General features: G+C 48.5%; 1 pseudogene; it reads right to left on the minus strand.

Moving 5' to 3' along the window:
• Positions 1 to 357: 357 nt before the first annotated feature.
• Positions 358 to 512, minus strand: LOC124790883 (annotated as a pseudogene).
• Between the last annotated feature and the right edge of the window lie 8,808 nt (positions 513 to 9,320).

A 9,320-nucleotide genomic window follows, 5' to 3' on the forward strand; every position in this document is an offset into this window, starting at 1 on the left:
GCGCGAGGCGTCAGGGTAGTGGACCCTCCCAAACACCACATGCCACGTCAGGTGGCAGCCTGCGGGGTTCGGTGTTGGACTCTTCCCTGTTCGCTCGCCGCTACTGAGGGAATCCTTGTTAGTTCGTTCCTTTTCGTCCGCTTAGTAATATGCTTAAATTAAGCGGGTAGTCTCCGCCTGCTCTGAGGTCGTTGTACGAGCCGGCTGTGCACGCTACCGAGGCAGTACCGGTATGCGAGCCGCCAGGCGACGGGCGCACATCGCACGTTTAAGGAGACGCGGTCGGCCCCAGACGCGGCCATGACACACATAGGTCTCTGAAGCGGGGCAAACGTCGCGCCCTTCAGTATACGAAGCCTATCCTGAGCCAGACATGGCCCGGGAACGGAATCCATGGACCGCAATGTGCGTTCGAAACGTCGATGTTTATGTGTCCTGCAGTTCACATATCGACATGCAATTTACTGCGTTCTTCATCGACCCACGAGCCGAGCGATCCACCGTCCTGAATGATCGTTTTTAGTTTCCACTGTCTTTCTCAAAACAATTGCACAGGCGGGGCTGATCCGTTTGACGGTCCCTGTTCCAATGTTTTGTCCATCAGCCTCATGGCCAATGGGCATCGTACAGCTCCAGACCGGACAGGCATTCGGGCGAAAGTCACTCAAAACCGGCGCTAGGCGCCAGGTGCCGCAAGCCTGCCGCTCCAGAACTTCAGCGCTCGTACCATACATGTCCGTTACTTTTGAGAAGCACACGTGGTTCCGCACGTGGCGCACAGCTGCTGCGAGCTGTACAGGTAGCATGTTGCGCGATACGACACGCACATGGAAAGACATGCAGTCTAGTCGGTAATGATCCTTCCACAGGTTCACCTACGGAAACCTTGTTACGACTTTTACTTCCTCTAAATGATCAAGTTTGGTCATCTTTCCGGTAGCATCGGCAACGACAGAGTCGATGCCGCGTACCAGTCCGAAGACCTCACTAAATCATTTAATCGGTAGTAGTGACGTGCGGTGTGTACAAAGAGCAGGGACGCAATCAACGCGAGCTTATGACTCGCGCTTACTGGGAATTCCTCATTCATGGGGAAGAAGTGCAAGCTCCAGTCCCTAGCACGTAGGAGGTTCAGCGGGTTACCCCGACTTTACGGCCTACGAAGACACGCTGATTCCTTCAGTGTAGCGTGCGTGCAGCCCAGAATATCTAAGGGCATCACAGACCTATTATTGCTCAATCTCGTGCAGCTAGAAGCCGCCTGTCCCTCTGAGAAGAAAAGTAATCGCTGACAGCACGAAGGATGTCACGCGACTAGTTAGCGGAATTAACCAGACAAATCGCTCCACCAACTAAGAACGGACATGCACCACCACCACACAGAATCAAGAAAGAGCTGTCAATCTGTCAATCCTTCTGGTGTCCGGGCCTGGTGAGGTTTCCCGTGTTGAGTCAAATTCCTTTAAGTTTCAGCTTTGCAACCATACTTCCCCCTGAAGTTTTTTTGGTTTCCTGGAGGCTACCCGCCGAGTCATAGGAGGAACTGCTGCGGATCGCTGGCTGGCAGCGTTTATGGTTAGAACTAGGGCGGTATTTGATCGCCTTCGAACCTCTAACTTTCGTTCTCGATTAATGAAAACATACTTGGCAAATGCTTTCGCTTCTGTTCGTCTGGCGACGATCCAAGAATTTCACCTCTAACGTCGCAATACGAATGCCCCCTCCTGTCCCTATTAATCATTACCTCAGGTTCCAAAAACCAACAAAATAGAACCGAGGTCCTATTCCATTATTCCTTGCACACAGTATTCAGGCGGGCTCGCCTGCTTTAAGCACTCAAATTTGTTCATAGTAAACGTGCCGGCCCATCGAAACACTCAATAAAAGATCACCCTGGTAGGATTTCAACGGGGTCCGGCTCGGGATGCACGAGCAAGCACGAAGCGGTCGCACGCCTTCGGCTCGCCCCACCGGCAGGACGTCCCACGATAGATGCCAGTTAAACACCGACGGGCGGTGAACCAACAGTGTGGGGCACAAATCCAACTACGAGCTTTTTAACCGCAACAACTTTAATATACGCTATTGGAGCTGGAATTACCACGGCTGCTGGCACCAGACTTGCCCTCCAATAGATACTCGTTAAAGGATTTGAAGTGTACTCATTCCGATTACGGGGCCTCGGATGAGTCCCGTATCGTTATTTTTCGTCGCTACCACCCTGTGCCGGGAGTGGGTAATTTGCGCGCCTGCTGCCTACCTTGGATGTGGTAGCTGTTTCTCAGGGTCCCTCTCCGGAATCGAACCCTGATTCCCCGTTACAACCATGGTAGGCGCAGAACCTACCATCGACAGTTGATGAGGCAGACATTTGAAAGATGCGTCGCCAGTACGAGGACCGTGCGATCAGACCGTGGTTATTCAGAGTCACCAAGGCAAACGGACCGGTCGAGCCGACCCACTGGTTTTGGTCTAATAAAAGCGTTCCTTCCATCTCTGGTCGGAACTTTTTTTTTTAATTCTTTGCTAACCATCAATAATAATTATACAACATAACCCACTTCCTTATATGATTAGTGTGTCTTACTTTCTAAGTTGTTAGATACTATTTGCAGGTAATTACATTGTAGTGAATATTGAGCTACAGCTATACTCTAATTACAATGGGCAGCTATTCTTAATCGTATTACTATTTAATTCCTAAGATCTTAAGTAACTCTACTACCTGCAGCGTCACAAATGTGCCAGAAATATATATATATAAACCTATTTTATTGCCTTGCCCATCGATCTGATCCCGATGGGCTTGCCCCTGACATTGGGCAGGCCAGGATGTTATTCGCTGCAGGTTCCTAATACTAATTTCCTAATCTAATTTCTACTAACTGGTTCTAACCTAAGTCAATTCCGGTGCATTGTCCAGTCTGTGATGTTATTCCCCACTCCCCCTAGTCCCGCATGTGGCGGATTCCAGACTATTAAGGTTGGCCTACCCTCGCGCAGGCGGTATAGGAGTTGGGCACATGTTTGGTATTAGAATTTCTCTACTTTTATTGTAATTAATTTATTTCCCTCATGTATTCTTTTAGCACTTTTAATGATACCTCGTCTGCAAGTTTGTTTAGAGTTTGAAAAGTGTCTCGTTGTCTTATGAGGTGGTATGTGTCATGGTCAGGTAGTTGGTCACGTAGTATGGAAGCAGCATCATTGAAGAGAAGGCACTCGTAAATCACATGATCGGGAGTGCCCTCCAGTTCACCACATTCATACGCGGGTGTGGCCCTTTTCCCGAACCGACATAAGTATGTCTGGTAAGGCCCATCTCCAGTGAGAGAATGGATTAGTCCTCTGTTGGGTTCAAAGTATCTCATTTTTAATCGTTCCCTAATGTTTGGAATGTGTTCATATGTCCTACGCCCTGTTTCGTCCGTTTCCCATAGTTCTTGCCATAGTTGTTCCCCCTTTTGCCGAATCTCACCCTTGTCCCTAGCCCCAGTGCCTAAAGTCTCTTCTATTTTCGTTGCATTTCCCTGCTTAACCCAGAACCACGCGGCCTGCTCTTTGACATTGATGTCCAGGGGGCAGAGGGGCAGAGCCCCATTATGACCAATAGCACTCCCCCTGGTGATGTTCTATAAGCTCCCACAGATCTAAGCATCATGTTCCTTTTAACCCTTCTCACTGTCATGGCGGGCACAACCCTCGTGAGCCTGTGTGCCCAGACTCCCGAGCCGTAACCCACTACTGATGTTAATATGTTATTGTGGTAGAGTTTTATGAGATGAGGGGGGAGATGAAATCTTTTATATCCGATGGATATGAGATTGTTCAATGTTTGAAGGGCTTTCTGTGTTACGGTTTCAATGTGTTTCCTGAAGTTCCACTTCTCATTAGTGGTGATGCCCAGGTATCGTGTGTAATGTCGTCGAAGGACCGGCGAGTGCTCGATTCGTACAGTCAGGTTTCGGATTAATTGTCCCTTTAACAGCAAGTATGTAGACTTGCTTGGTGATATCGTCATTTTAGTGTTTTGGCACCATAGCTGTAGTTTGTTTAGGGCACTTTCTATTTTGGGTTCTATGTCTTCGCAGCTACGGCCGCCGACCAATAGGAGGAGGTCATGTGCATAGGCTATCACCTCTATCACTTCTTCACTTCGTTGTAAGGTGTCTAGTAAAGGCTCCATGTGGATGTCCCAAAACAGGGGCCCTAACACGGAACCCTGGGGACAGCCCTATGTTATAGATTTTCCGATTCTCCCGCTAGTGGATGGTAGCCAGACCTCCTGCTGCTCGCAATAGCTCCTCAGACAACCATATAGCGGCCCTGGACACTCCTTCTCCCGCAAGCAGGAGAGGAGCGAAGGCCACCACAGGTTATCGAAGGTGCCACTGATGTCAACCATGGTGCCCACCATGTACTTGTGCGGGGTAGAGCCACAGACCTCAGCTGCCGGGGCGACTGCATCAGATGCCGATCGCCCAGGCCTGAAGCCAAACTGCCTGTCGCTCATCCCACACAGCACTCGGTGTGCGGCCAGTCTGTCAGCTAGTAGCTTTTCTGGTATTTTCCCTAGTATGTTAAGCAAGCAGATTGGTCGGTAGGATTTTGTGTTTGTTGGGTCTTTATCTGGTCCTTTTCGAATGATGACTACGTTTGCTGTCTTCCACACCCTTGGAAATTTTCGCTGTCTGAGACACTCATTGTACAAGTGGGAGAGTGGTGCAGTTAGCTGGGGAGCTAGAAACTGCACCTCTGCTACAATTCCGTGTGGCCCGGGAACTTTTAAGTGACTTTATGTGGGCAGCCACCTCTTCCTCTGGAAGGCTATCAAGTCTTAATTGTTGTTGTTCAGATTCCCCATCCGCGCTATCATCAGGCAGCAGGGACCGGAGGAGGACCTCGGCGCTCTCCTGCCAGAATTCCGTTATCCTGTCCCCGTGCCTGACTGTTGATAATTCCAGTGGAGAGCGGATCTTCTCTCTTACTATTTTATATGGTATGCACCAGGGGTCCAATGACAATTGGCTCTGGACGAAGTTTTCCCAGCTTTGTGTTCTGACAGCTTGGAGTTCCTTCTGAAATCGGAGTTTAGCCTCCCGATATTGCAGCAGCCATCTTTGCCGTTATGGCCAGACGACACTGCGCTGGTAGTATCTTCTCAACCTTCTGACCGACCGGTGCATATCCTCGAGCTCAGGCGACCGTGGTGATGGAGAGGCTGCCATAGCCTTCCTCCTGGTCGGTACGGCAGCTTTCATCGTGCTAGTTATTGCACTGATCAGTTCCTCTGCTCTGTCATTTATGTCCATGACCAGGTCTGCGTCACCTTCTGGCAAGGCAGGAATGACGCACTCCCTCGCTAGACGTTCCCAATCAGCCCTTTTTTAGTTGAATTGCGTTTCCCACCCCATGGCTCAGCGGGACACTCTATCTCCTACGATGAATGTAATTAAGTTGTGGTCGCTGGTGGTGGCGTTTTCTTAAACTTTCCTCTGTTGTATTATGTTGATTGCATTGGGAGTGGCTAAAGTTATGTCGATGTTATTGCCTGGCTCTCCTCCCCCAGCATAGGTTGCAGGGTTGCCAGGTTTGTTAGCCACCACTAGTTGCGAGGCCATGATGAATTCTTCAACTTTCTCTCCGTTAGTGTCCCTTGTGCCGCTGTACTACAGGGGGGATTTTGCGTTGATATCAGCAGTAACTACCATTCTTCGTCCTTGCAATGCCGTGGTTACTGTAGCTAGGTGGTCAAGATGACTTTCAGTGTTGTCACCGTACTGGAAGTACATATTGACTAGTATTGTTGCTCCGCCATGAGATAACAGCTCCACGACATTGCAGTGACTGTTAGTATATTGCGATAGTGTCGTTACTTTCACGGCTTTATTTGTGATTATTAACGCCGCTTTTGGATTATCTCCTAGGCTGATGACCTGCCAGGTTGCGGCTACAAATGCTATTTTTCCAGATTAGGAGTACGGCTCTTGTAGACAGAGCACATCCAGCCGCCTCTCCTCCACTTCCTTGGGCAGTTCTTGCATTAGAAGTCGACTGTTATGTGTGTTGAGTTGGCCAATGGTAATTTTTGTCATTGAAGGAAAGTAAGTATGATTGTAGTCATCTGGCCACGTCTTACTCCAGTCAAACGTAATGCGTCCATTAGCCAAGACAGACTGTTCGTAAATGTCATATAGGTCAAATTTTTCGCCTCGTCTCTCAAACACTTTCTTTAGTAAGTCTCACAGGGCTCCGAAGTCAGCGGGAAGATTCACTGACTTTATCTGTATCCTGTCTACAGCATCCATTACCGAGAAGGTGACTTTTCTGCCGTTTTCGTGTCCCACGCAAACCACATGTCGAAAGGCAGTGGTCAGGGTAGCCGGCTGCTCCAACCTTGCCAGTTGCATCATTAATTCTAAATTTGGGTATATCTGAACCGGGTCTACTGGCGGTACCCTTACTATCGTGGTGTCTTGTGAGCTCGTTATTGTGCTTTCCTGCACAGGCCTCTGTTCTTTCTGGTTGCTTCCATCTTTTAGAACCTCAGGCACAGGTTGCCCTTGCTGTTGCTGGTGTTTAATCGGCTTCGATCCCCAGCTGGGGGAGCAGGGAGTTTCGGCCACAGGGTGAATTCCGTCTGGATACTCTGTTTTTTTTTTCTCCACAAAAATAATAATTATACATATTAACCCACCTCCTAACATGATTAGTGGACCGTTAATTGATACATAGAATTGGGTTATAATGCAGCTTGATATTACAGTTATGTTAGTGAACTACAGTTTAAACTACTACAGTATGTTAGTTTTCTACAACAATGGGCAGTTTAGTTTAACCTACTTTATTTAATTATCTAACCTAGAATGACTACTAACTGCAGCGTCACAGGTGTGTCAGTAAAATAAAAACCTACTTAGAATAGCCAGGCTCCACGAGCTAACCCCGAGGAGCATGCCCCTGGCACTGAGCTGGCCAAAGTTAGTTTTCGCTGCAGTTTCCTAAATTAATGTCCTAATCTAAGTCCTACTAAATACTAACTTAACCTACGTCATAATCGGTGCTTTAGTCACAATCGGTGGTAATTGACCCCCCCCCCCCCCCCTAATCCCGTATGTGGCGGTTTCCAACTGATGGAAGTCGGCCATTTCACACACAAGCGGTATGGGAATGGGATCAGGTCTCAATCGGTTGGTCTATGAATTGGTACCTATTCTTGGTCCTTCAGGTATTCTGTTAACACTTTCCGTGATACCTCATCTGCCAGAGCATTCAAAGTATGAAAAGTGTCTTCTTGTCAAAGTAGATGGTATATGTCATTGGCCGGCCGATGTGGCCGAGCGGTTCTAGGCGCTACAGTCTGGAACCGCGCGACCGCTACGGTCGCAGGTTCGAATCCTGCCTCGGGCATGGATGTGTGTGATGTCCTTAGGTTAGTTAGGCTTAAGTAGTTCTAGGGGACTGATGACCTTAGAAGTTAAGTCCCATAGCGCTCAGAGCCTATGTGTCATTGTTCGGAAGTCTGTCTCGGAGTGTTGTCGCGACATCATTGAAGATAGGGCACTCGAAAACCACATGGTCGGGAGTTCCCTCTGCCACGCCACAGTCACACCCGGGGGTTGCCCTTTTCCCAAACCGACATATATATGTCGGGTAGGGTCCATGACCAGTGAGAAAATGAATAAGTCCTCGTGTAGGTTCAAAGTATTTCATGCCCCCACGCTCTTTTACGTCAGGTAAGAACTGGAAGGTTCTTCTCGCCGTTTCTTCTTCCTCCCAAGCCCTCTGCCAAAGTTCCTCCCCTCTGTTTCGTATTTCTCTCTTATCCTCCACCCTCGCACCCATGATCTCTATTATTTTCTCCCTGTTCCCCTTTTTGGCCCAGTACCATGCCGCTTGCTCACGTATCTTGATATCTAGCGGGCAGAGCCCCATTATGACTAACAGAGCTCCCCCCGGTGATGTTCTGTAGGCCCCCACATATCTCAGAATCGTGCTTCTTTGGACTCTTCTCAATGTCATGGCGGGCGCGACTCGCATGAGCCTGTGCACCCAGACTCCCGAGCCGTAACCCTCTTCTGATGCTAGAATACAATTATGATAAAGTTTTATGCGATGAGGAAGGAGATGAAATCTTTTATGTCCAATGGAGACGGATTGTTTAGTAGTTGAAAAGCTCTCTGGGTTATGGTGTCTATGTGTTTCCCGAAGTTCCACCTCTCTTCAATTATGTCTCCCAAGTATCATGCCTCCCGTCGCCGAAGAACTGGTGAGGCGTCGATTCTAACAGTGGGATTTCTGATTAGCTGACCTTTTAGCAGTAAGTATGTAGATTTACTCGGAGACATTTTCATCTTTGTATTTTGGCAGCTTGGTGCAGTTTCTCTATGGCCCTTTCGATCTTTGGTTCGATGTCTTCTGAGTTACGACCGCCGACCAGCAGGAGGAGGTCATCTGCGTAGGCTATCACCTCTAGCACTTCTTCACTTTGCTGTAGTCTGTATAACGACGGTTCCATATGGATGTACTAGAAAAGAGCTTTGGGGACACCCTTTGGTAATTACTTTCCCAATTCTCCCGCTAGGGGATGATAGCTATACATACCGGTCCTTACAATAGCTCCTCAGACACCTATATAGCGGCCATGGACACTCTTTCTCCCGCAGACAGGAGAAGAGCGAAGGCCACCACAGGTTGTCGAAGGCGCCACTGATATCCACCATGATGCCGACGAAGTACATATGTGGGGTTGACCCACAGACCTCAGCCGCCAGAGCGATAGCATCAGATGCCGACTGCCTCGGCCTGAAGCCGAACTACCCGTCGCTCATCCCGCACAGCACCCGTTGAGCCGTCAATCTATCAGCCAGCAGTTTTTCTAGAAGCTTCCAGAGCAGGTCCAATAGGCAAATTGGCCTGTATGATTTGACTTTGGCGGGGTCTTTTTCTGGTCCCTTTTTTATTATGACCACGTTCGCGGTTTTCCACCTCTTGGGGAACTTCCTATGTCTGAGGCACTCGTTAAAGAGGTGAGTCAGCGGCGCGATTAACCAGGGTTCCAGAAATTGCACCACCTTAGCCACAATTCCGTCTGGTCCTGGAGCTTTCCCTCTTTTTAGGGATCTTATTTGTGCAGCCACCTCCTCTTCCGAGAAGGGGTGGACTGCCGTGTCGTTGTTGATTAGATTAGATTAGATTAGATTAATACTAGTTCCATGGATCATGAATACGATATTTCGTAATGATGTGGAACAAGTCGAATTTTCTAATATATGACATAATTAGGTTAATTTAACAACATACTTAAGTTAATATAACAA

Source organism: Schistocerca piceifrons, chromosome 3, assembly GCF_021461385.2.
Source record: "Schistocerca piceifrons isolate TAMUIC-IGC-003096 chromosome 3, iqSchPice1.1, whole genome shotgun sequence".
In the NCBI taxonomy this organism is placed as follows: Eukaryota; Metazoa; Arthropoda; class Insecta; order Orthoptera; family Acrididae; genus Schistocerca; species Schistocerca piceifrons.